Below are 27,538 nucleotides of genomic sequence, written 5' to 3' on the forward strand. Positions count from 1 at the left end.
CAGATAAAGATGTTTCCAGATTAGAATCAAACCCTTGAACCTCATAACTCCTGTAAGTAGATCAAGCTGATACATCGCTTCAGCAAAAAACAAATGGGTTAATAAGCCCTCAGACCTTCTCTAACAATCACAGAGCAAGCCTTTTCCCTTACTACAAGTCCCATGTCCGTCTGTCCCTTTTTTCCTCCACATAAGGGCTTTTCACCCTCTCTCTGGAGAGATTAAATCTGAACTAGCGCTAGAGTAAGATGGGGTTTATTTGAGGGAGAAGCTATTTGTTTTAAATCGATTTAGAGATGGTGAAAGGCAGTGGCTTGGCTAACAAAGTCCTCTCTTTAACTCCCAAACAGACAGCCTTTTGCCAACAACCCTTAACATGCCTCCTCTCCCTGAGCCGGTGGGGACTCCCTTCAGGTGGGGAGGCGGTGGGGGGAAGAGAACGAGACGAAAAAGCTACTGCTTCTCCATCTAGTCCTTAGCTTCCCTTCTAGAACCTTCAGCTAATGCCATATGTGGTGGTAAGTTTGCCACAGGGACACCAACAAGAACTAAAATTGAGATCAAACTCATTTCACATAGGCCACCGAACAGCCACCAAATGTGACAGATTAAGTCACCACAAACGTGAGCTGTTTTTCAACCAGTAGTCTTCGATGCTGGTAACCTGTTGACCACCCTCCACACCAAGCTAGCCTCTGTGCTTTCAGTGTTTTTCAGGCTGCCCTGTTATGAACGTTAGTTGTTACCTTCTTCTCCAGAACAACTTGATACTGGTGAAAGGTTTTGCATAAATGCAACAATAGCGCTTCATTTCCCCAAGCCATCCCTCGCCATTATATTTGCTGACGTGCAAGGATAAGCGGATCTCTAGAGACCAACATCATGCAGCCAAGGGTGACTGGAATCTAACATGGTACCAGTAGGACATGACTCCATTTAACATGGATTGATGCAGGCCTCTAGGGCCTTTCAAATCTCAGTATCTGGGCTCAAATTTTCTACAAAGTCAAAAAAAGAAAAGGAGGACTTGTGGCACCTTAGAGACTAACCAGTTTATCTGAGCATAAGCTTTCGTGAGCGCTCACTTCATCAGATACATAAAGTGGAAAATACAGTCAAGAGATTTATATTCACACAGACCATGAAAAAATGGGTATTTATCATACACATTGTAACGAGAGTGACCACTTAAGATGAGCTATTACCAGCAGGAGAGTGGGGTGGGGGGAGAGAAAACCTTTTGAAGTGATAATCAAGGTGGGCCATTTCTAGCACATTTCCAGGAGTTAACAAGAACGTCTCCCAAGATCTGTGAGAGTGATGGGTCGTCCTTCAGGATAGGTTGTAGATCCTTAATAGTGCGTTGGAGAGGTTTTAGTTGGGGGCTGAAGGTGACGGCTAGTGGCATTCTGTTATTTTCTTTGTTGGGCCTCTCCTGTAGTAGGTGACTTCTGGGTACTCTTCTGGCTCTGTCGATCCATTTCTTCACTTCAGCAGGTGGGTATTGTAGTTGTAAGAATGCTTGATAGAGATCTCGTAGGTGTTTGTCTCTGTCTGAGGGGTTGGAGCAAATGCGGTTGTATCATAGAGCTTGGCTGTAGACAATGGATCGTGTGGTGTGGTCTGGATGAAAGCTGGAGGCATGTAGGTAGGAATAGCGGTCAGTAGGTTTCCGGTATAGGGTGGTGTTTATGTGACCATCGCTTATTAGCACTGTAGTGTCCAGGAAGTGGATCTCTTGTGTGGACTGGTCCAGGCTGAGGTTGATGGTGGGATGGAAATTGTTGAAATCATGGTGGAATTCCATGTAGAGTACTTGTGCTATATTGATGACATCTTTATCATCTGGACCCATGGAAAAGAAGCCCTTGAGGAATTCCACCATGTTTTCAACAATTTCCATCCCACCAACAACCTCAGCCTGGACCAGTCCACACAAGAGATCCACTAAAACCACTCCAACGCATTATCAAGGATCTACAACCTATCCTGAAGGATGACCCATCACTCTCACAGATCTTGGGAGACAGGCCAGTCCTTGCCCACAGACAGCCCTCCAACCTGAAGCAAATACTCACCAGCAACCACACACCGCACCACAGAACCACTAACCCAGGAACCTATCCTTGCAACAAAGCCCATTGCCAACTGTGCCCACATATCTATTCAGGGGACACTGTCACAGGGCCTAATCACATCAGCCACACTATCAGAGGCTCGTTCACCTGCACATCTACCAATGTGATATATGCCATCATGTGCCAGCACTGGTCAAACTGGACAGTCTCTACTGTTCCTCAGACGTTCTTGTTAACTCCTGGAAATGTGCTGGAAATGGCCCACCTTGATTATCACTTCAAAAGGTTTTCTCTCCCCCCACCCCACTCTCCTGCTGGTAATAGCTCATCTTAAGTGATCACTCTCATTACAATGTGTATGATAAACACCCATTTTTTCATGGTTTGTGTGTATATAAATCTCCTGACTGTATTTTCCACTTTATGCATCCAATGAAGTGAGCTGTAGCTCACGAAAGCTTATGCTCAAATAAATTGGTTAGTCTCTAAGGTGCCACAAGTCCTCCTTTTCTTTTTGCGAATACAGACTAACAGGGCTGCTACTCTGAAATCTACAAAGTCAGAAATAGAGGTGCCTTTGCTGGCGTCTCTCCTCACAATCCTTGAGCCAGAAATGAAGATAACTAAGATGAGATGCCAACAAAGTTCTTGAGCCAGCATTTGCTCACATTACGTAGAACCACTAGACAATTGGTATACATGCTTTGCTCAGAAGAGACCCCATATTGGAATGGCACAAGGTGCCACCAAGAATGGGATGATTTAGTTGGGGATCGGTCCTGCTCTGAGCAGGGGGTGGGACTAGATGACCTCCTGAGGTCCCTTCCAACCCTGATATTCTATGATTCTATGAAGAATGAGGTTCACCCTGAGCAAGGGAGGAAGGGGTGTGAAAACAACTAAAACAGCAGTTGGTTGCATCAGGTCAGGACTGAAGAATATAATGCAAGGAGGAAACTTGCTCAGGATCTGGCTCATGAGCAAAAAGTGTACATTAACATTTTAAAGACAATATAAACCTGGATAAAGTAACAGCAGAGAAGCAGATAAACATAACCGCAGAGCAGGCAGCAAGTGCTCACAGGTTGGTTGATTTTTGTTTTTATTGGGGAAATGAATGCAGAGGACTTTTCTGTGCCTGTTACATTGTCTGCTCACCATCTGATGTAGCATGCAGACTGAAGACTTCAAAGGCTCAGTCTTGCTTACATATTGAGACTGCTCTAAACTAATGCCCCTACTGTGACCAAACACGAATGCCTGATGTATCATTCATACCGCACACAGCGGGGCTAGTGAGCACCAGGCCTCGTCCCATGTGTGCTGTACTGTACGCATCTGTTTTTGGAGAAAGGAAATTCAAGTCCTCACGGGGTTACAAGCTCATTGCTCTGCATCAGTAGCTTTGCATTCATCTTGGCTGGAATTTGAAAGTAAAGTGAAAGCTGCAGATCTACAATTTAACTATGAACAGCCAATGGAGTTAAGCAAAAATCCACTGGCACTGGTGGCAAATTACACAAATGCACGTGCCCATTTGCCCAGCCTGTCTGTGGAAAGTTTCAGAGGATAAACTGCATTTTCATTATTAGTCCTAATCCAAGGAGTCTTTTAGAGGGGTCTGAAAAAAGGGGAGGGAGTGGCCCAAATCAAAAGCCCAGATCCTAAAACTTTGTGGAGAGCTCGGATCTAGTGCTGAACTTCATTGCTGGCATCACCTCTGCATCGGACCAAATCAAACAACCCTAAACTCTGCAGAAGTTTAGATCTGCATCTGGATGCACTGGCCTGAGCCTAAACTGGATTCAACTGATATAGCTCCACTGAAGTTGATGAAGTTAGGCTGATTTAGACCAGCCCCTTACTGAATGAGGGAGGCAACCTAGTGACAGAGGATGTGGAAAAAGCTAATGTACTTTTTTGCCTCTGTCTTCACAAACAAGGTCAGCTCCCAGACTACTGCACTGGGCAGAACAGCATGGGGAGGAAGTGACCAGCCCTCTGTGGAGAAAGAAGTGGTTTCAGGACTATTTAGAAAAGCTGGGCGAGCACAAGTCCATGGGGCCGGATGCGCTGCATCCGAGAGTGCTAAAGGAGTTGGCGGATGTGATTGCAGAGCCATTGGCCATTATCTTTGAAAACTTGTGGCGAACGGGGGAAGTCCCGGACGACTGGAAAAAAGCTAATGTAGTGCCCATCTTTAAAAAAGGGAAGGAGGAGAATCCTGGGAACCACAGGCCAGTCAGCCTCACCTCAGTCCCTGGAAAAATCATGGAGCAGGTCCTCAAGGAATCAATTCTGAAGCACTTAGAGGAGAGGAAAGTGATCAGGAACAGTCAGCATGGATTCACCAAGGGCAAGTCATGCCTGACTAACCTAATTGCCTTTTTTGACGAGATAACTGGCTCTGTGGATGTGGGGAAAGCAATGGACGTGTTGTTCCTTGACTTTAGCAAAGCTTTTGACACGGTCTCCCACAGTATTCTTGCCAGCAAGTTAAAGAAGTATGGGCTGGATGAATGGACTATAAGGTGGATAGAAAGTTGGCTAGCTTTTCGGGCTCAACGGGTAGTGATCAATGGCTCCATGTCTAGTTGGCAGCCGGTATCAAGTGGAGTGCCCCTTGGAGTGCCCGTTCCTCGGGCTGGTTTTGTTCAATATCTTCATAAATGATCTGGAGGATGGTGTGGATTGCACCCTCAGCTGCTTTCAACTACCTGAAAGGGGGTTTCAAAGAGGATGGATCTAGACTGTTCTCAGTGGTGGAAGAGGACAGGACAAGGAGTAATGGTCTCAAGTTGCAGTGGGGGAGGTTTAGGTTGGATATTGGGAAAAACTTTTTCACTAGGAGGGTGGTGAAACACTGGAATGTGTTACCTAGGGAGGTGGTGGAATCTCCTTCCCTAGAAATTTTTAAGGTCAGGCTTGACAAAGCTCTGGCTGGGATGATTTAATTGGGGATCAGTCCTGCTTTGAGCAGGGGGTGGGACTAGATGACCTCCTGAGGTCCCTTCCTACCCTGATATTCTATGATTCTATGAACTTAGGATCTGGCCTATCAACTTTTCAGCTCAGCTCAGCCCATCCCCTCCCCCCAGTTAAATATCTCCTACCAAAGACCAGGATCTTTGCCATATTAGTTTGGATAATTTATTTAAATCATGCTTGAAGATTCACCAACATCTTTGGGTTATGTTTGTATTTAAAAATAAAATCCCAATAGCTTTGAACACTTGAAAGCACGTGTTAATATTTCACCAGATTTGTGAGGACATGCAGTTGTGCTTTCAGCTTTAAATCTGTGAACTGGCTAAAGGGAGAACCCTGCAACATGGTGTGGGCAGCAAAGAGAACACAAAAAATAAAACTGAGTTATGAGTGCCTGCTGGGCAAGAAGATAATAGTTGTTCTTTTCAGAGGCTCGAGGTATCGTTCACCAAGGATAGTTTTGGGTTGGGAATGGAGAAAGGCTGCAGAAAAAGGGACCAGGGGAGGAGAAAGGCACTCTGATACTATGGCAAAGAGATTGGTTTAAAACTCAAGTTAAGGCAGACAAAACAGATCAGAAAAGGAAGCCAAATTTGGATTAGTTTAAACATTTTACATGTATTTTCATCCAAAAGGATCTTCAAAAGCTTTACACATTATGGGTAAAGAGGCCTTCATCCATTGGCAAAATGCAACCACTTGTGGAGCAGACTATGATACTTATTTAACAGCACACAGCAACAGTACAGAACAATTTTAAAGACAGGGAAAATGAAGAACTCTGTATCCAAACGAAGCTGCAGGGGAAAATGAGATAGGACAGAATTTAATTAGTCAAACTGTTGTTGGCCCAGTTGGCCAAGATTTGAACACTTGCTCTTGCAAAAATATGGAAAGCAGGGAAATGACAGGGTGTGGAGATTGAACAATTGATTAGCATCATAAAACCATGGACTTTAGACATCGAAAAGTCATTGCAGATTAGCTGACTTCATCCTCATGCAAATGCAAGAGAGCATCTCAAGAGAGATGATATTAACAAGATGCTATGCTACGTGTTTAGCCATACGGCCCAGGAAAAATGGCACCGTTGGAAAAGAGCAGGGAAACCTCTTGGGCAAAGCTCGATACGTACAGAGTTAATAAGAGATGTAGTCTTGAGACAAGTAAACTGAAAAAAAATACATTCCATCCTCTCCTCCTCTTATACCTCATTAAATGGCTACATATACTCACTTCCCCCGGTCCGTAGTATTTTCTTGTCCATTTTTCTCAATAACCACTGGATACAGTTTAAATGTCGGTCTATCGCCATACTTTTACTATACTCATCACCATATCGTCTGTGCAGCTTCACCAACATTAATGTGCTCATGCTGACCATACCATTGTGAAGAATATCTCATTTTACCAATCCCTATCTGGGAAAGAGAGAGGCTAAGTGACTTTTCTAAGGTCACACAGGAAGTCTGTAGCAGAGCTAGCAACTGAGCCCAGGTCTTGAGTTCCAGCCCAGTACCCTGAGTCTCAAGCTCATCCTTCATCCCCAAAGGAAGACATTTGATCACCAAGAGGACTGTCTCGTTTCTAACCAGCCTGCACCTCATAAGCAATGTGAAATATTCTAGGCATGTTACACTGCAAAACAAGCTTTACATCAGACCCTTCAAATGTGCACATCTAGGCCCCGCCTCCTCACATGAAGTCCCTCCCACAGTATCCTGGGGCTGACCCACAAGAAAATTAAAATGGACCAACCAGCTCACATCGCAATGAAAGCACTCCATGACACGCGTGTGCGCCCTGTGAGAGAAGGCATTGGAAAAGGACCCCTATGGGCAGCACAAATTCCTCTTTACATCAGTGAGCATTCTGATTTCAGTCAATAAAATAGTGGGGGGACGGGTAGCATTTGAGCCATTTTCCTGTCTGATTTTAATTTCCTTGCATATCAGCATTTGCCAGGAGTATCATCAACACAAGGGATCATTTGACATCCTCGCTGATTGCATGCAAATTAATTGGGTTCTTTGGGTTTATTTTGCTTGCAGGTCATTTTCGCCTTGAATAAAGAGGCTTCACCAAGAAATATTTTGACAAAGGAGGGGGTATTTTCAGGTCCCGATGTTGGATGCATTGCAGACACCTTTGCACACAGATCTTTGTTTCGCAGCAATCCATCTGCTGTACTGGGGGTAACGACTGTGATGGACAGGAGCACTGGCTTCGACCAATGTCAAGATCAGTATGCTGCTAGCAGCTATGTCCATTTGCCTCCCTTTGTGTTCTATGGAGCTCCGAGTCCATTTGGTCTGTGCAGACCAGAGCTTTGTACTGGGGCACACACTCACACATGTGTGTGTGAACACTCACTCACAATCCCAAAAAAGCCCATTCTCTTTGCTGTGCGCACAATGGAGAAAGCCTCAAATGTTTTGCTCAACATACTAATTCCAGGTGGGTTCAAAAGAGAGGAGTGGGTGAATTCAGTGCCAATCAGATGGAAAGGGGATAAGAGGAATCATCATCATTATTACAGGGGAAAAAATTATTGTCGTGCTTTTATAAGTGATTAACAGCCTACCACTGTTGTTGGCTAACAGAGTTGCCTCTGGAGCTAAAATTGTAGAGATCTTTGCTATAATGCTGAAGATGCTAACGCTGAAGCCCGGCTCACCTACATACATGTTTTCTCTTGAGTACATCTATGCTTTGGTCATACCCCACAAGGCTATGGTCATTGTAACTCAAAACTCTACCCAATTGTTAGCACAGTTTATCTAAAAATCTGAGTATGGCAACATGGCCTAGGGGCAGAGTTCACGCCCTGAACTAAGCTGCAGTCCACACAGGGGAGTGAAGCACTATGCAGTTCTGCTTTGTGCAGGAGGAGAGGGAGAAGAAACTGACCTAAGGAGACATATTGCAACAAATACTCACCCATGTCCAGTCCTGCCCCAGATCCCACCACAGATATTACGGTGGTGGAAGCCATATTTGTAATCGGTTTATATCACAGCAGTGCCCAGAGGCCCTGAGTGAGATCGGTCTGTACAGACTCACTAAGCTCTTCAGGACAGGTCTCTTGCTACATGGATAGTTAAGACAGACAGAGGAAACTGAGGCAGAGGGAGGGGAAGTGATTTGGCCAATGTCACCCAGCAGGTTGGTAGCAGAGCCGGGAACAGACCCCAGATCTCCTGACTCACTGTCCTATACCCTACCACTGCCTCTCCACCATGATTGGTAGCTCAATGCCAGCATGCGGATGAGGCGGACCTCATCCCACTTTCTACTGAATCTGAGGATCCCCTTTACAGCCATGGAGGGGGGCGGCAGGATTTTGCCAGGGAGTCCAGCATGAGCACAGCCCCCAGTGCACTTGGACCTACAAGCCACGTATTCAATACTCAAGCTACAAAGCTACGTCTTAGCAAAAGTGCAATTGAACTCCATGTACTTGTTACATTTCTAAATATACTCCCGGTTGTCAAGACAACAAAGAGACTGATGGATCTCTGAAGCGTACTGTATCTATTTAATTGTCAGCATTTCAAACTGACTTGGAAGAAAAATGCTGCATGATAAGTCTAATCGCCATGGTTACCGCTGGCTAAACCCATAATAAAAAAATATTTTAGCGATGCGCATGGTGCCACATGAGGAGCAGATGGGAGACGATCTTGTTACTGTGACAACCCCTGCTGCAAAACTAAATTTGAGGGAAAACGCGAGAGACTCTTTTTGAGATCTCAGACACAACAGGCATCGGGGGCTAAATCTTCTCAGACGTTGGATGCCAGGGAATCAAGCTTTGGCGCTATCCTCACCCAGCAGGTGCTCCCAATCCGGTGGCCAAACGAGTCATTCTACGATGGCAAAAACTATCATTTGGGCGTCCATGGAAGTGATGGATAAAATGATCACAGAATCATAGGACTGTAAGGGACCTTCAGAGGTCATCTAGTCCTATGGTTCTCAACCAGGGTTAACACGTACCCCTGGGGGTACACAGAGGTCTTCCAGGGGGTACATCAACTCACCTAGAGATTTGCCTAGTTTTACAACAGGCTCCATAAAAAGCACTAGCAAAGTCAGGACAAACTAAAATTTCATATGGACAATAACTTGTTTATACTGCTCTATATACTATACACTGAAATGCAAGTACAATATTTATATTCCAGTTGATTTATAGTTATATGGCAAAAATGAGAAAGTCAGTAATTTTTCAGTGACAGTGTGCTGTGACACTTTTGTATTTTTATGCCTGATTTTGTAAGCAAGTAGTTTTTACGTGAGGTGAAACTCAGAATCATAGAAGATTAGGGTTGGAACAGACCTCAGGAGGTCATCTAGTCCAATTCTCTGCTCAAAGCAGGACCAATCCCCAACTAAATCATCCCAGCCAGGACTTTGTCAAGCTGGGCCTTAAAAACCTCTAAGGATGGAGATTCCACCACCATCTCCCTAGGTAACCCATTCCAGTGCTTCACCACCCTCTTAGTGAAATAGTGTTTTCTAATATCCAACCTAAACCTCCCCCACTGCAACTTCAGACCATTGCTCCTTGTTCTGTCACCTGCTACCACTGAGAACAGCCGAGCTCCATCCTCTTTGGAACCCCCCTTCAGGTAGCTGAAGGCTGCTATCAAATCCCCCCTCACTCTTCTCTTCTGCAGGCTAAACAAGCCCAGTTCTCTAAGCCTCTCCTCCTAAGTCTTGTGCCCCAGCCCCCTGATCATTTTCGTTGCCCTCTGATGGACTCTCTCCAATTTGTCCACTTCCTTTCTGTCCTTGGGGGCCCAAAACTGGACACAGTACTCCAGATGTGGCCTCACCAGTGCTCAATAGAGGAGAATAAATCACTTCCCTTGATCTGCTGGCAATGCTCCGACTAATGCAACCCAATATGCCGTTAGCCTTCTTGGCAACAAGGGCACACTGCTGACTCATATCCAGCTTCTCATCCACTGTAATCCCCAGGTCCTTTTCTGCAGAACTGCTGCTTAGCCAGTCAGCCCCCAGCCTGTAGCAATACATGGGATTCTTCCATCCTAAGTGAAGGACTCTGCACCTGTCCTTGTTGAACCTCATCAGATTTCTTTTGGCCCAATCCTCCAATTTGTCTAGATCACTCTGGACCCTATCCCTACCCTCCAGCATATCTATCTCTCCCCTTAGCTTAGTGTCGTCATCTGCGAACTTGCTGAGGGTGCAATCCATCAGATCATTAATAAAGATGTTGAACAAAACTTGGGGGCAGTCCTAATGTCCAACATAAACCGCCCTTGCTGCAATTTAAACCCATTGTTTCTTGTCCTATCCTCAGAGTTTAAGGAGAACAATTTTTCTCCTTGTTGTAACTACCTTTTATGTACTTGAAAACTGTTAGGTCATTCCCCCAGCCCCCCACGCTCCCCCCACAGTCCTCTCTTCTCCTGACTAAACAAACCCAATTTTTTCAATCTTCTCTCACAGGTCATGTTTTCCAGCCTAGAACACAGGAGAACAGGGTTCAATTCCCAACTTCGTCCAGATTCCCTGTGATGGACAAATCATTCAGGGTATGTCTACACTGCAAAAAAAAAAAAAAAAACCCCACCTCCCTTGCCAGGTTTCAGAGCCAGAGCTCAAGCAGGAACATCTACACTGCTCTTTTAAGCCCCATAGCCTCAGGAAGGTCTGAGACTCGCTGCAATGGGGTTTTTCTTCAGTTGGTTTTGGTTTGTTTTTTTTTGTTTTTGTTTTTTTTTTGCAGTGTAGACATATCCCTTTGTCTCTGGCCTCAGTCCCACATCTGTACATTGGGATTATAGCACTGCCCTACCTCCCAGGGGTGCTGCAAGGATAAAGACTGTGAGGCACTTACATGCTGCAGTGAAAAGGGCCATTGTAAGTATTTATGACAGATAGACGCATAACTGGAAAAGGTCACACATGAAAAAGCCACATACCACAGATATTTGCCTAGTTTTCACACTCACATTTCTTACATACTCACATTCTCCTATTTGCTTTTGCACGTTGTACTGTGCAGATCCTCTCTGGGTTTAGGTCTATAACATACACATTACGGTGCTGTAACATGAGAGCAAGTATGGTGGCCCAAGGATTGACTGGGTATGCTGGAATAGCGGCACCGTACTTTCTACCCTGATGTGTTACCCTCTGGTTAGATTTGCAAACGGCAGACAGTAAAGAAATTAAGTATGTGAACAAAAGAACCACCTGGCTTTTGTCTCTGCAATTCTAGGTGTTGGTGCTGTTTGCACCCACTAGGCGTTTTCAAAGGGGCTCATACAGTCCCGGAGCCTGGAAGTTCCACCTGTCCCCGCAGGAAAGTCGTGTCCCTTTCATAGGATCTCAGTGTCACTCAACAGGGCAGGTGAACTCTTAATGCTGCAGGACTACAGCCAATCAACAAGCTCTCCCCTGCCTACAATTGCGCCTGGCAGGAAGCGGCATGACTGGAATAAACCCCTGCAGGGGAATTCCTAAGGGGGTGCACGCCTGAGCACAAGTGAGCCCTGCCGCCCGAAACGTCTGCGACACGACTGTACGTGAGAACGCCTTGGAAGCTTGGTGCCACCCCAGCCCAGCTGCTCTGCACATTGACCCCCGCAGATCACCTGTTCACAAACTGCAGCCACTCCTGTGGCACCAGCCTATGGCTGCTTGGCACTGCTGGTCCAACATTTAGCCATGCAGCACTGGGGGCTGCCTCCAGCTTAGAAGAGACTGGAGGGGAAAGGGAGGAGCCAGTCCTCTAGCCCCATGAATGCCACGGAGCCTGCCCACACAAGAGACTTACAGGGCACGAGCTACCCATTTCCCCTTGCCCAGAGGAGAAGATCTGGCAAAGGTCGAAAGTGGGACACACGGCAGTACATGCAGATTCTGCTCTCAGCCCACAGAACTCCAAACACAATGTTGCAGTGCTAAAAGTTCAGCTGTGGGTGTTGGGTGGGAGGGTAGGTGTTGGAAGTGCTGCTTTTTTGAGCAATGACTCCAAAAATGCTGACTCCGCTGTGCGGTCCCAGCTAGGAGGTTTCAGGTTTTATTTCCTTTATATAAAAATCTCAGAAAGACCTAAAACTTGACTTCTTTAGCAGTAAGTTTCAGGCCCTTCCCTCCTGGAAATCTCATCCATCCACCTATGATCAATCTTTGTTCATCCTCCTTACCTAACGTAAAGCGTCACTGGCTGAGAGAATGCAGGAATTTCATCTGGACACAGAAGGCAACGGGAGACACTCAATGTTAATCTGATCATTGTCGATGTTAATTAGTGATCAGGTTTCCAATTAGTCTGAAACGCCATTGACATTCTTTGAACAAAACCTCCCATTCCCTCCAGCGTCATGCCCCAAACAGCCTTAATCGTTTATGTAGACAGAATTTCTGTGCACCCAGGGTCAGATGTTGTTGTTATAAATCATAGAATATAGGACTGGAAGGGACCGTGAGAGGTCATCTAGAGTTCCCTGCACTCATGGCAGGACTAAATATTATCTAGACCATTCCTGACAGGTGTTTGTCTAACCTGCTCTTAAAAATCTCCAATGATGGAGATTCCACAAGCTCCCTAAGCAATTTATTCCAGTGCTTAACCACCCTGACAGTTAGGAAGTTTTTCCTACTGTCCAACCTAAACCTCCCTTGCTGCAATTTAAGCCCCTTGCTTCTTGTCCTATCCTCAGAACAATTCTTCTCTCTCCTCCCTGTAACAACCTTTTATGTACTTGAAAACTGTTACGTCCTCCCTCAGTCTTCTCTTCTCCAGACTAAAAGAAATTTCTTTTCAATCTTCCCTCAGAGGTCATGTTTTCTAGACCTTTAATCATTTTTGTTGCTCTTCTCTGGACTCTCTCCACTTCATCCACATCTTTCCTGAAATGTGGCACCCAGAACTGGCCACAATACTCCACTTGAGGCCTAATCAGCGAGGAGTAGAGTGAAAGAATTACTTCTCATGTCTTGCTTACAACATTCCAGTGAATGACGTTCGCTCTTTTTGCAACAGCGTTCACTGTTCACTCATATTTAGCTTGTGATCCACTATGATCCCTTTCCACAGTATTCCTTCCTAGGCAGTCATTTCCCATTTTGTATGTGTGCAACTGATTGTTCCTTCCTAAATGGAGTACTTTGCATTTGTCCCTATTGAATTTCATCCTATTTATTTCAGACCATTTCTCCAGATCATTTTGAATTTTAATCCTGTCCTCCAAAGCACTTGCAACCCTTCCCAGCTTGGTATCATCCACAAACTTTATAAGTATACTCTCTGTACCTAAATCACTGATGAAGATGCCGAACAGCACCAGACCCAGAACTGATCCTTGCGGGACCCCACTCATTATGTCCTGCCAGCATGACTGTGAACCACTGATAACTCCTCTCTGGGAACAGTTTTCCAACCAATTTTGCAACCAACATATAGTAGCTTCATCTAGGTTGTATTACCATGTCATAAGACATGGATCCTGAAGAGCACCCATAATGGAGACACGCCAAAAACAAATCCCTCTTAATGAGAGATGGTTGGAGAACATTCACTGAAAAAAAAAAACCAAAAAACCTATAATCTCCCCCATTGTTTTTGAAGCAAAATTTCAGAGTTTCCAAAATTGTCATCAAAACTTGGATTTTTTTTTCCAACTGTCCCTTTTGTCAACATAAGCAAGTTTTCAGATCCCAGCACTGCAGAGGAGCTGTTTGGCAGCACAGAATGACTCCACATTTCCCAGCACAGTCACTGCACCCCCAGGAGCTAACTTACTGCTTCCTAAAGCACTCTGGCCATGGGACAGTGAACACGCCAGCAAGGCTAAGACCAAAAGGATACTGGATGGATTTGTGTCAGATACAACTGCCAAGCTATCCTGCAGTGGGTCAAGAGCATGAGTACTAACCTCAGGGGAGACGGTTAAAGGGATAGGGCACAAACCCCAAATTGGCTGAGTTCTATACTTAGATTTCACCCATCAACTGTCAAATGTAAACTCTTCAGGCCTAACACCACAGAGTCACAGACAGTCCCCTTGGCTACTCCAGTCTAGGCAAGCTTGCCTTTGTGATGGATGGTCCCTTACACCAAAAATCACAGCAATATTCAGTCGGGGTGTAAAGGTTAACCAGTTAACCAATAAGCATCAGTCTTGTCGGTAAGGTATTCCGGATCATATTTAAACTCTGCTGTAGGACTCCGTTGCCTTCCCCCCCCCGCACCCCGGGTCCCGGCAGCCGTCCCCCCCACACACTCCGGGTCCCGGCAGCCGTCCCCCCCACACACCCCGGGTCCCGGCAGCCGTCCCCCCCACACACCCCGGGTCCTGGCAGCCGTCACGCGGGGTGGCAGCTGGGACCCCGGGCACATGGGGCAGCAGCCGAGCCGAGCAGCTAAACATTTAACCAGTAAAACTGTAATAGTTTAAACATTTACTTTTTTTAAAAGCTATTTACATCCCTAATATTCAGGTTACTCCCAGTCCCAAAGGGGACCAATCACTTACCCCACCTTAGATCTCACACCAAAGACAACACATGGAGCCAATCCTACTGAAAGATGTATTAACCAGGGAAAGGAAGGAAGAGTTATTTAGAAGGTGACAGTAGGTAAAAATACACGCATAAATGAGTTACAGTCTTAATTTTCAAAAGATACTAGGCGTTTATATAATACGCAAGCTCTGTATGTCCCCCTCAGGGCTAACCCAGGCTAAGCAGCGGGGATCCCTTGCTTAGGTCTAGAAATCTTGCCCTACAGAGTCAAAGCAGCACAGAGTTTTCAGGAATTTTAATGCCCTTTCCCCCCTCTTCTGAGCTGCCAGCTCAGCTGATGGGATGTATTTATTTGTATATCTCCTCTTTTTTGGTGGGCGGGGGCGAGAAGAGAGGGCATAGGTGCTGGAACTAGGGGTGTAAGCGGTACTGCAGCACCCCCTGACTGGAAGTGGATTCCATTATGTAAAATGTTTACAGTCTGGTTCAATGGCTTTCAGCACCCCCTGCTATACAAACTGTTCCAGCACCTCTGGGAAGGGGAGCAATCAGCAAAGTCTTTTGTCCTCTTTGATCACAGAATCATAGAATATCAGGGTTGGAAGGGACCTCAGGAGGTCATCTAGTCCCACCCCCCTGCTCAAACCAGGAGCAATCCCCAATTTTTGCCCCAGATCCCTAAATGGCCCCCTCAAGAGTTGAACTCACAACCCTGGGTTTAGCAGGCCAATGCTCAAACCACTTCACAAAGCTAGTGAAGACATGCCCTTACCATGCAAACACTAATATTACCACCTTACAACATGGGGGACACACACTGTAAGTGAGATTAACACATGTAGCAATTGACAAGCATTCAATAATATCTAAACACTAAGCACATTTTTACAACTCTAATACCCATTTTAACAGTGCTAACACTCAAAAGTGACATGGGCACTTAGACTTCTAAACACCAAGGAAAGCCAATGAGTCTTAGGCTCCCAAGTCAGATGTTGCAACATCTGGATACCTTTAAGGAGCAACACGTAAATACTTTTTAAAAAATCTGGGCCCACTTGTCTTTTGAAAATGGGACTTCGGCTTTTTTGAAAATTTTACCCTCTAGCCTTAACTGAAGTTGAGATTTCAAAAACTAGGAACCTAAAATTAGGCTCCAAAATCCATATTTACGGACGTGATTAACTTTTAATAATGAAGAGCACTTCACAGTTCCCATTGACTACAGTGGGAGGAGATGCATGCTCAGCACTTTTGAAAATCACACAGGTGCCAAAATATGGATTTTGGAGCCTAATGTTAGCCTGCCACTTTAGAAAATCTCGGCCTAAGCCGATAAGCTGTCACAGCTACGGGTTTGGGACAACTACAGATTCTGTTCTAACAAATCACATGTCCTCTTTAGATAATTCACCAGTATGGCTCCTCTCCCTTGACACAAATGGATTCATTTGATTGAGATCAAAGGATGCTTTGCACATGTTCATTTGATATTTCTGGAGTCGGAACTGTTAATTTTGCTAAGCACGCAGCACTGTTGTGACTTCACCAGAGACTACATAAAACCGTCAAGATACATTACTTAGGGCTTTATTTTCAAACAGGTATTTGGTAACTGTTTTCCCTACCCCTCTTCTCAACATCGGCATTTGAAGCATGGTCCCAAAAACAGACAGATAATGGTTATCTCCGCTCAATAAATCAAAGAGGTTTTTAGGGCATAAAAGTGTCCAGCAACGCATTCCTGAGCTCTCTCGGCAACAGAACGCATCCTCAGCAGATGTGCCAACATTCTTTTCCACGCTACTGTGGATTGTGGCAGGCGGTTACAACTCTGCTAGCTAGTTCCTTCAACTCCCCATTGCACGTGGCCTAAGTCACAACAGAACTTGGGTTACTCTCGCACCTCTGAGACGAGAGGTCACATCAAGACAGGTTCCACTGCTGATTACAGTACATATCACTGAAGCAGAGGGAGGCACCAGGGGTCACTGGTAACTGACAGGGTGACTCATCATGAAGGTAAGCAGCAGGAACCAAGGTTAATAGTCATAAAAGCATAACACATCAGCAACCACCTACGTACTAACGATGGGGAGCCGCTCTACTGCCGAAACATGGTTCTAGGCCAATGTAAAAGGTCTGCACTATAAGCTAAAAGGAAACCTTCAAAGATTCTATTCATAACAATTAACACAAGGATGGTACCTCAAGGGAATGCCTTCTTTAAATACAACGGTCCCAAATTATGGCAATCAGAGGCTGGCTCTGGCAGAATTCCTCCGGGGCTATGCACAGAACAGAGCCTCCCCGCCAGGTAGCACAAGTGGTTATGCTGGTCAGTTGCAGTCCCTGTTTTACAGGCCGTAATGTAAAACAAACACACAACAGAAAACCCTACCAATGTCTGTAAAATCCATCATAACAACACGGATAGCACACAAGCCTGATCACTAGAGCCAAGCGAAAGCCTCGTCGCTCATGTTCCATTCAGGACCTGTTCTCCACATAAGCAAAGTACAAGGGAGGGCTGTGATGAAAACAGGACTGGAAACCCAGGACTCCTGAGTTCTAAGCAAAGAGGTTTGTGATGGAGAAGGCCCATACGAGCATTTGCATCACCTCCCTGCCAAAGCAGGGCTGCTTGCCCTATTTAGAATTAGAAGCCTCAAGCAATTATGCTGATTTTCACCAGGGCCCCTTTACGGCGGGTTCCCAGTTTGTAAAACAGGGAACACAAACGCTTGCCTTCCAACCTCAAAGTGATGTTGTGAGCATTGCTTACTTCTCATTCATGAAGCGCGCTCAGGATTAAAAGTAGTATATGCTGGAGGAGCTATATATATTTGCACCGAGTAGGCCAAGACAGACTACGCTGAAACAGCATTTGCAGCCTGCAGCCATTATCCAACTAAATGCCCTCTCACAGCACACGGTCTGCCGACTCACCTTTATCCTGTCTCACCTGAATGCATGTAGGTGGAAGCATCGTTCATTTCATCTGACAGGAGTCAAGTTAGCTGGATTGTTCAAGTAAGCATGAGGACAAACACTTAGATATTAGCTCATGGTTTGGGACCTTTTAGGGACTATCACAGGGCAATTTGATTTCTTTCCATTTAAGACTAATTTCTGTCTCATCAAAAGTACTAACTGGGGGTGGATCTTTTCTCCAGGCTTTCAGTTTCCTGATGAGTCATAGAAGATCCACTACGATAAATTCAGTGCTTCAGTCAGACTGTTTCTTATCAAGGTATATTCAGCACATTACTAAGATGTTGAGTGTGCTATTTAAAGGGCTAATTTCAGACATCGTAAGTAACATGCCTTATCAGAATGTGTGCTCTTCCTGACCTAGACAGATGTATCTAGCATCCCCTATCACAAGGTCCAAAAACAAAAACCTGCAGCTAAATGAATATGCCAAGGACAAAGAGAAGTATGATGTGATTGGTCCAGTGCGCATGACTCTCCTGCAAGCAGCCTTCTCTCCCATTTTGCTGTACCTTCCCCTTCCCTTTGGCATCAGAATTATGTGATCAATGGCTCCATATCTAGTTGGCAGCCGGTATCAAGTGGAGTGCCCCAAGGGTTGGTCCTGGGGCCGGTTTTGTTCAATATCTTCATAAATGATCTGGAGGATGGTGTGGATTGCACTCTCAGCAAATTTGCGGATGATACTAAACTGGGAGGAGTGGTAGATACGCTGGAGGGGAGGGATAGGATACAGAAAAACCTAGGCAAATTGGAGGATTAGGCCAAAAGAAATCTGATGAGGTTCAATAAGGATAAGTGCAGGGTCCTGCACTTAGGACGGAAGAACCCAATGCACAGCTACAGACTAGGGACCAAATGGCTAGGCAGCAGTTCTGCGGAAAAGGACCTAGGGGTGACAGTGGACGAGAAGCTGGATATGAGTCAGCAGTGTGCCCTTGTTGCCAAGAAGGCCAATGGCATTTTGGGATGTATAAGTAGGGGCATAGCGAGCAGATCGAGGGACGTGATCGTTCCCCTCTATTCGACATTGGTGAGGCCTCATCTGGAGTACTGTGTCCAGTTTTGGGCCCCACACTTCAAGAAGGATGTGGATAAATTGGAGAGAGTCCAGCGAAGGACAACAAAAATGATTAGGGGACTGGAACACATGAGTTATGAGGAGAGGCTGAGGGAGCTGGGATTGTTTAGCCTGCAGAAGAGAAGAATGAGGGGGGATTTGATAGCTGCTTTCAACTACCTGAAAGGGGGTTCCAAAGAGGATGACTCTAGACTGTTCTCAATGGTAGCAGATGACAGAACGAGGAGTAATGGTCTCAAGTTGCAGTGGGGAAGGTTTAGATTGGATATTAGGAAAAACTTTTTCACTAAGAGGGTGGTGAAACACTGGAATGCGTTACCTAGGGAGGTGGTAGAATCTCCTTCCTTAGAGGTTTTTAAGGTCAGGCTTGACAAAGCCCTGGCTGGGATGATTTAACTGGGAATTGGTCCTGCTTTGAGCAGGGGGTTGGACTAGATGACCTTCTGGGGTCCCTTCCAACCCTGATATTCTATGATTCTATGTGTGTGACAATGGCATTTAGTAAAGAAAAAAAATATCTGCAGGCTATGCAGGTTGCAACAATTCTACAGTGCTACATTTTCCTCTTTCTTGGACCAAGAACCAAGCATTTATTTTTCTGCCCCCCGGGGCTCCTTTCCATCCCTGTATGAGAACCGCCCTAAATTCCCACACCACTCACTCACAAGATCCCATGCTATGTCAGGCAGGCAGGAAGCGAGCAATCTAAGTTCCTGGAGGCAACACTGGCTATGGGCACTGGCAGCTTCTCTTTGTTCTTTGTCAGTGCTTTTGATTTAACACAGGGCTAGATCTAGCTAAACAAGCCCATTGTGCAACTAACCCTGTTGCAGGCATTGATTCTATTACTGCATGCTCCTTACACTGGCTCAGCCAGAGTTATTCTAGTGGATAAAGCCCTGTCCAAGCACAGGGTGCCATAAAGCATGCGGAAGACAATATGGTCACTGCCGCAAGAGGCCTACATTTTACACTGCAAGTCCTTTCACCTATTGAAGTTAACAGGAATTTTGCCTGAGTTATGGCCCTAAATTAGGCAAATACAGTTAAGAGAGAAAACTAAAAAAAGACCAGATGACTAGAAAGGATAAACCCCAAAAAGGTCCTGTCCGAATTTCTCTGTTTGGTAGATTACCACGAGAAGGTTTCACAGAAGAAATGGGCTGGAAGGAGGGATGTGAATGAGGAGAGAGTAGTGTACTGGAAACCAAGAGGAGGAGAAATTGTACCAAGTGTAACAGGCAGCATAGAACGAGGGACAAAGACAAGCGTGAGGTTGATTACATTATTACAGCAATACTTCATCCCATTCTCCATGTACCAGCTGGATAAAGACAGCGACCTGTACAGAAAATATTCTGTAAGGGAGGAAGGACAAACCAGTGATTAGGGTGCTACAGGAGACTTAGAAGATCAGGGTTCAAAGTCCTACTTCTGTCACAGATTCCCTGAATGGCCTTATACAAGTCACTTACACTCTCTGTGCCTCAATCCCCATCTATAAAAGGGATATAATGGCACTTCCCTACCTAAGAAGGGGTATTGTGAGGATGAATATGTTAAAGACCATGAGGTGATCAGCTACTATGGTGATGGAGGCCAGATAAGTACCTCAGATGAGGATGGATTCTGCAATGCCTGAAATGGAAACTAATGTACTGAAATACCTGCATCTGCTACAATGAACAGTCACTCTAAGGACGGTCACCTACATCCTTCTGTAGACACACGCATACACTAGTGGGTGTTACTGATGGCACAATAGGAGTCCAAAGCGAACAGTAGTGAGGTTTTGTAATCCCAGTTCCAAGCTTCTCCCAAGAAGCTAAATCAAAGAGTTATGGCAAGAGCCCACATGCAAAGTTTGCACAGCCACCACTGTATATTTGTAGGTGAGCAAATCTACTATCAGTTACTAAGGCTTCTTACAACGACTCCACTCTTCTGCTTGAAGATATTTATATACGACTCTAATTACAGCATCAGAAAAGAAGAATTCTTCAGTCACCGCAGAGAGAGTGATTTATATTATTAATATTGTGGTTGAAATGTTCAAAGGAATGCAGGGGAATTGGCCACACAGCTTCCATTAAAATTAATGGATGCTGCGTGGCTAGCTCCCCTGCACTGCTTTGAAATTCTCAGCCTCTGTGCTTATATAAATGTATATCCCCACATCTGAGGATCTCCAAGTGTTTTACAAACATTAAACTAGTTTCACCAAACCCCTGGGGAAGAAGGGGGAAAGGAAAGATGATTTTCTCTAATTTCCCAAGATCTTCTCACATGATGATGTTCAACTTGGAAGACCTAGAGAGGAAAAAAACAAAAATTTGTCAAGGATTCCATTTGTACAGCATTAGTAGCCCAGGTCACCCCAAACCAGGGGTACCTGACTTTTGCTCCTACCCCTTTATCCAGAGCAACAGACGAGGTACCCCTTTCAAAAGCAAAGTTCAATCCAGTTTTGTATATTTGTACGCGAGACACCATCGTTACCAGTTACAGAGTGATGGGCTGCACTACGTCGGAGAGCACACATCCTACGATGCAGGTTACATGCATCCCAAATTTCTGTGCCTTTAGTATAACATTTCCCTTGGAGGTCTTGACACTTATTTTCTTAAGAACAGGTAGCAACTTTAAAATGAGTGGGCCTTTATTTGTTAAAATAACCCCACAGCTGGAATTTTAACAACCACATCTTTCTGTTTTTGAACAAGTTTGGACAGGATCAGCCACCATAACTTCTTAATAATGGCAACAGAAACGCACATAGCATGATAATCTCCGGAGGGTAATAACCAATTACTCTGAAGAAAATGAAGCACTCTCATTAGAAATTGGTATCTGGTTCCTAGATCTACAGCAAAGGTACTTTTTCACACAATGTACAATTGGCCTACGGGACTCATTGCCACAAGATACAATTCAGGGCAAGACCGTAGCCAGATTCACAAAAGGAATGGACATTTACACGGGTAATGAGAAAATACACAATTAAGTTAATAAGGATTTTAAAATGCTTTGGAAGGACTACAAAGCCTCATATTTCACAGCAAAAGTTCTTGTGTCTTTCTCTCAAGTACCTGGTGCTAAGCAATGTCAAAGACAGAATAATGGGCAAGATGGACCCATTATCTGACCCAGACTGGCAATGCCCATGTTCCTAAAATGATTAATTTTAGAGTTTTCCTACAACATTAAGTGGTTAAAATCTCCTGCCTTTCCCAAAGTCCACCCTGAAAGCCTCTCAAATCAGAAGGGGAATAATAATCTTGTTCAGCCCATGTCTCAATCTCCCTTTCCTCATTAGTGCATAGTGACGGGGTAGTTCCAGCACAATAAAACACATTAATTTGCATACAAATCGCTCTTCTGGTGAGCGAACAGAACAGCGCACAAGTGACGTTTTTCTGAGACGTAATGCAAACAGACATAGCTAAGAGAAGCAGTGAAAGTGAAGCACTGTGAAAAAACGCCAGCTCAGACAAACAAAGCTTTCCATCCCAGTGGATCGCAAAGTGCTTTACAAACTCTCAGAGGCAAGAATCATTTCACCCTACCACAGAGGAGTAACCATCTCTGGGCTGCTGTACAGCACCTGTTTAACAGCACAACAGTTTGGGACAGGAAGCAGGGAAGCACGACATTAAATTGAAACTGCAGGGGAATTTAGGAAGGCACATTATTAATCTGGGATTTGGCTAGCTCTTTACATTTGAAAATGGAAACTGTGCGCTTCTTTGAGTAATACCATTCAGAACGTCATTTCATAGGGCGGGCATACAAGCAACCAAAAATAAATACACGGAGTTGTGTTCTGAGTCAGCCATCTACAGAGGATCTACATCTATATATTATGTTAGTCATCCAACTCTGACTCTGAAGGTTGGAGAAAGTGATACAAAGGCAAAGGAGTGAACAGACCGAATATTTCTGGGATGGGGAAGGCAATCTTTAATTACGCACAGTTCAGTGACTAGAACAGGGAACTGGGAGTCAGGACTCCTGGGTTCTGTTCCTAGTTCAGCTGCTGTCTTGACATGTAATGTTGGGGAAATCATTTATCCTCTATGTGGCTCAGCCCATCCATTCATAAAGAGGGAACAGTAATATTTAACCGCTATATGCAGTGCTTATGAAAGGCACTTGTGCAAGTGCAAGGTATTACTATCTAATGGTAGTGAAACAGCACCCTTTATAAAGAAGGTACTGCCTATCCGCCTCTTCGTGAAGTCCTTGGTGGGGCAACGGTTTGATCAAAACAGAGCAGAACTGAAATTAAAGCACTGAACACAAAACTACTTCGGACACTCAACTGCTACCTTTTAACCCTATTCTATCATGATGCTTATAGATAACCGCCAGTTATGTAGCAAGCTATGCTGCACGCACAGCTAATCTACAGGGAAACATGCCCGCGTTTCTGTTTATTCATGTTCCCTCCCTCTCCCCCATCCACTCTTTTGGGAAAGTGACTGTCTTTTAAATATATTATTGTCCAACTCCAGGTGTTACTGCCATGCCAATAACAACAAGTGGTAAATCCTTTAAGGAAGGAGCCCTGATCAAATGATCACCAAATTTCCCATGCTAAATCTTTGCTTCTTCCCCTAATAGAATTCAGAGCCTGTCAGATTGTTTGGAATGTGTTCCTGGTTTATTTGAAATGGCAAATGAATGTTATCAAGATGTTGACTATTAAGAGATGGATTTATGAGCTGTGAGGAAATGCTGAGGGGAGACAATGAAAGAAACCCCCCCCTTTTTTTTTTCTTGCACCGCTGATAAAGCCTCCCTGAAAAACTTATTTCATTTTATCACTGCATCAAATCTTATGGTGCAGCCATTCCGAACACACTGCAGATGGTCTGGGTCTGAGCTCCCTAAAATAAAAGCCAGCCTCCCTCTCCCAGTGGCCCAGCAATGGAGACACAAAGCCAATGCGTCCACACCTTTTCTGAGAGGCTGGATTTTATCTGGGCTCATTCAAGGCCCTTGGTGCCTTGGGACTGCATGACAATTCAAGGGAAAATTTCCTTAAAAGGAACATGCTCGGCAATATATTGATTTGGACAACTGCTATCAAGCCATTTCCCTGTGGAACTGACCTCCCTTCAACCATATAAGCATGTTCATGCCAGTTAGAGTCTCCCCTCATCCAGGCTCCAATAAAATGAATTAAATCTTTTAAAGTGGCTTCAACAAATCAATAAACAGGAAAGTTACTGAACATGATTTAAAGGTAAAGTGAATAGCTGGGGGAATTCAGCCAAAGATTCCTCACATCAAAAGAATCATTGAGGTGACATAAGCAAAAGCCACAGCTTTATCAAGAGAAATTCCCTCCTATTATTATTAGTTACTCTTGGAAGTGACCTTTTCTGCAAATCTCTAGGCCATTCTGAAGCGCATGAGCCATTAAGTAGCAAAAATAGTTCTTAACAGAAGTGAACTGCTTCAAAAACATGTTGTTAAAAGGTTGTCTCCATCTTTCCTTCTCTTGGGTCTTTAGGACAAGCTGCCCATTCAAAGGAAAAAACACTTTTCACTTCTAGCCAAGAATCCCAAAGTCCTTTGCAAACATTTCAGCTTCACGTCCCCTCAAATCCCAGTAATTTTACTCCCACTTATTTGAAGGAGAAAGGGAGGGACAGAGAGGTTAAACAGTTTGTCCAAGGCCACACAGTAAAAGCAGTCACAGAACCAAGCACTGAATTTAGGAATTCTGACTCTCTGCTGTTCTAAACACTGGATCCCACCTTCTTAATTATTTATGGTAGAGGCTATAACGTGCTAGGTGCTTTTCACACAGATAAGGCGGAGAAGTAATCACCCCTTGGAGCTCACAAGCTAAGCACTAAGGTGTCTGTTTGTTTAAGAGATGCCTACAGAAATTGTCCTTCTACAAATTGGAAAATTAAGGAATGCTAAATCACCAGGCCCAGATGCTGTACACAAAAGAGTTCTGAAGGAGCTTAAGTATTAAGTGGCTTAACTGCTCATAAAACATACAATCTTGTATTAAAATCGTAGACCTGGGGCAGGGGAGGGAGGTAAGCAAATACTGCACCTATTTTTAAAAGAAGGTGCTGGGTATGATCCAAGGAATTACAGCTCTGTGATGGGAGCAGGGGTCTGACTAAGCAGAGATCATCCAGAATACTGCCTGGAGAGTAGCTCATGGTGGGTGGTAGCTCCCTGGAGGTAACACAGTCATTCTGCCTGACCTCAGAGCCTCCTGAGCCCGATTGGGAGGATGGGTTAAGAGCCGAAAGAGTGGCAGCCATGCCAGATAAACTGGTTGAAATAGCAACTGAGGTACAATTACAAAACACTGAGGTGACCACGGTAGGACAGGGACTAACCAGCATGGCTTCTGCAAAGGAAAATCATGCCTCACTAATACATTCAGGTTCTTTGAACATGTCAGGTGTCCACCCATGCTGATCTGATTGTAGGACCAGGGACTCTGCACTTAGAAATGCTTGGTGGGGTGTACAAACACAGAGTGTTGCATCCACAAATCTTGGCATGTTTTCTAAGCCCAAATGAGGAGGCTTCTTGGAAAATTTGGCCCTAAAAAGGTCTAAATGACTGACTCAAAAAGTAGGCAAAGGATGTTCAGAAGTGACTAGCAATTCTGAAAACATCATGTTTTTGGTTGCCCAATCCAACACACCTTAAAAAGCCTGATTTTCAGAAGGTAGGTGCTCAGAATTTTCTGAACATCAGGCCCTCTTACAAGGTGTCTCCAAGTGGGCATCCTAAAACAGAAGCACCAAAACTCACTAGTCACTTGCAAATATAGGCCTTACCCTCCAGGGTTAGAAATGTTCTGAAACAGCTGCTGAAAGATACCAGACATGGCTTTGGAAAATGTTCATTGGAATTGTAACACACTCAATATCAGAGGCACAATTCGGTGCATTAGGCAGGCCGTGCTAACCCATCGCTTTAAATAGCCTCTCTTTCTGTGGGTAGATTCTGGCCCTTAAAGTTACCAAAGTACTGGTCCTTTGTGTGTGTGTTCAAGAACATTTGGTGTCTATTCTCTTATCAAGAAAAAAAGCAATTATATCAATAATGAAAGAGAAGCGCTCCCTTTTACTTTCTGTGGTTTGCAGAGAGGTTCATGTTTCTATGCGATCACGGCTCTTGTTTTAGTGATGTGAAAGTGTGTGGTTTGCACAATACCCAGTTTCTTCTAATATTTGAGTTTCTGTTGTTATCTATCTACAATTTACAGTAAAATGTCTGCTTTTCTCACTCTGCCTCATCTCAAAATTAGACCAATTTTCATAACAAGATTCTATTACTCTGCACAGACCTTTAATGAACACCAAAGTGCTAGCTACCTACTTGAATCCAGTCCAGTGGGTAAATTCACAAATGCAACACGCTTTCCCAAAAGATCTGATTACTGTTAGTGATTCTGCTGGTGTGCCTTTATATACACGTCCATAAAAACCAATGGCAGTATACACTTACTGAGATTGTGTGCTTTGGGGGACAACATTTTAGTTCTGTTTGTACAGCCCCTAGCACAGCAGTCCATGAATCTTGTTCCATGACTGGGGCTCCTAGACGCTATATAACACACATACATTTTTTAAACCCTGCTTACACATTGATCTACCCAGTGTGACCAGATTAAGCAATATTAAAAAAAAAAAACCCACAGGTTTTGGAAGAGAGAGAAATTTTCCTGCTTCAGAGCAAGATTCAACCTCTAACTAACGGGGGTTAGGAGGAAACTTTTCCTGGGTGTTGGTTATCCCATCACGGCTACAGCAGGGTTTCATGCTCCTACTTCCAAAGCAGCCAGACGCTGTCAGAGGCAGAATATCTCACTAACTGAACGTACTGTGTCTGAGCTGAGCAGCAATTCCTATGCTCCCATTACCAAGCCAAGTGACTCTACCGATTGCGCTTTGGCAGATGAACTGCCCTCTCCATGAAGGATCTAGTACTGGACATCAAAGATGCTCTTGTGGCAGACATCCTTTAGTCACACAATCTACTCTCAAAGTCCTGGGCTGCTGCTCCTTTTCGGCTCACAGAGAATTGCGTCACGCTGAATTCATGTGAGGTTTCATAGATTTGTAGATGTCAAAACCAGAAGGGACCACTGTGATCACCTGGTCAGGCCTCCTGCATAACACAGGCCACAGAACTTTCCCCGCGGAATTCCTAGAGCAGATCTTTCAGGAATCCCCTAGGTTGGGGGAAACAAGATGCATTCTTCTACCACAGCACCCGTTTCATTCCAACAGTGCATTAGAAAAACCAAAATAGGAATATCTGCATTGGTTATTTTTAAAAAGAGAAAGGTAGGTTATTCAACAAGGTCCTCTCCACTGAATTCATGGCTTAAGCAGCAAGCTGGGTTCAAGTTCCCCATCCCCGCCCTGCACTCCACCATATACTGGGAATATCAGACCAATTCTCAGATATCACTTAGGAACAGGAGCCATTATCTCAGCTCAGACCACCGGCCTATCTCAGCAGTGACCAATACGCCTGGTGTTTCAGTGAGTGGAAGCATTTAGCCCAATGATTTGCATGGAGAGTGAGCACATGTGTGAAATATTCCTTCCCAATGCCTGCACACAATTAGCTTAAACCCTTAAGCAAGTAGTCTCATCACCCATAAGCCCTGATCCTGAGCAGTGCTGAGAACCTTCAATTCCCAAGTACTTTCATGGTCAGCACATCTCTGAACCAGGCTTTTACTCTGCACACAAATGTTCTTCACGGTCATAAAATTGTCATGCCCCTTTTGGCATTAATTTAGCACTGATGGCATAACAGTGCATTACCTAGTCATTCGGGCTGGCTGCAGCAAAATTAATTCAAGCAAGTCAAGTCACATATGTTTGAACTC

General features: G+C 44.6%; 1 protein-coding gene across 7 annotated transcripts in view; it reads right to left on the reverse strand.

Annotated features, from left to right (window-relative positions):
* The window catches only part of LPP (LIM domain containing preferred translocation partner in lipoma), a 415,845-nt gene that overhangs the window by 304,520 nt on the left and 83,787 nt on the right, over positions 1-27,538 (reverse strand). The gene's annotated exons all lie outside the window — the stretch shown is intronic.

This window comes from Lepidochelys kempii, chromosome 9, assembly GCF_965140285.1.
Source record: "Lepidochelys kempii isolate rLepKem1 chromosome 9, rLepKem1.hap1, whole genome shotgun sequence".
In the NCBI taxonomy this organism is placed as follows: domain Eukaryota; kingdom Metazoa; phylum Chordata; order Testudines; family Cheloniidae; genus Lepidochelys; species Lepidochelys kempii.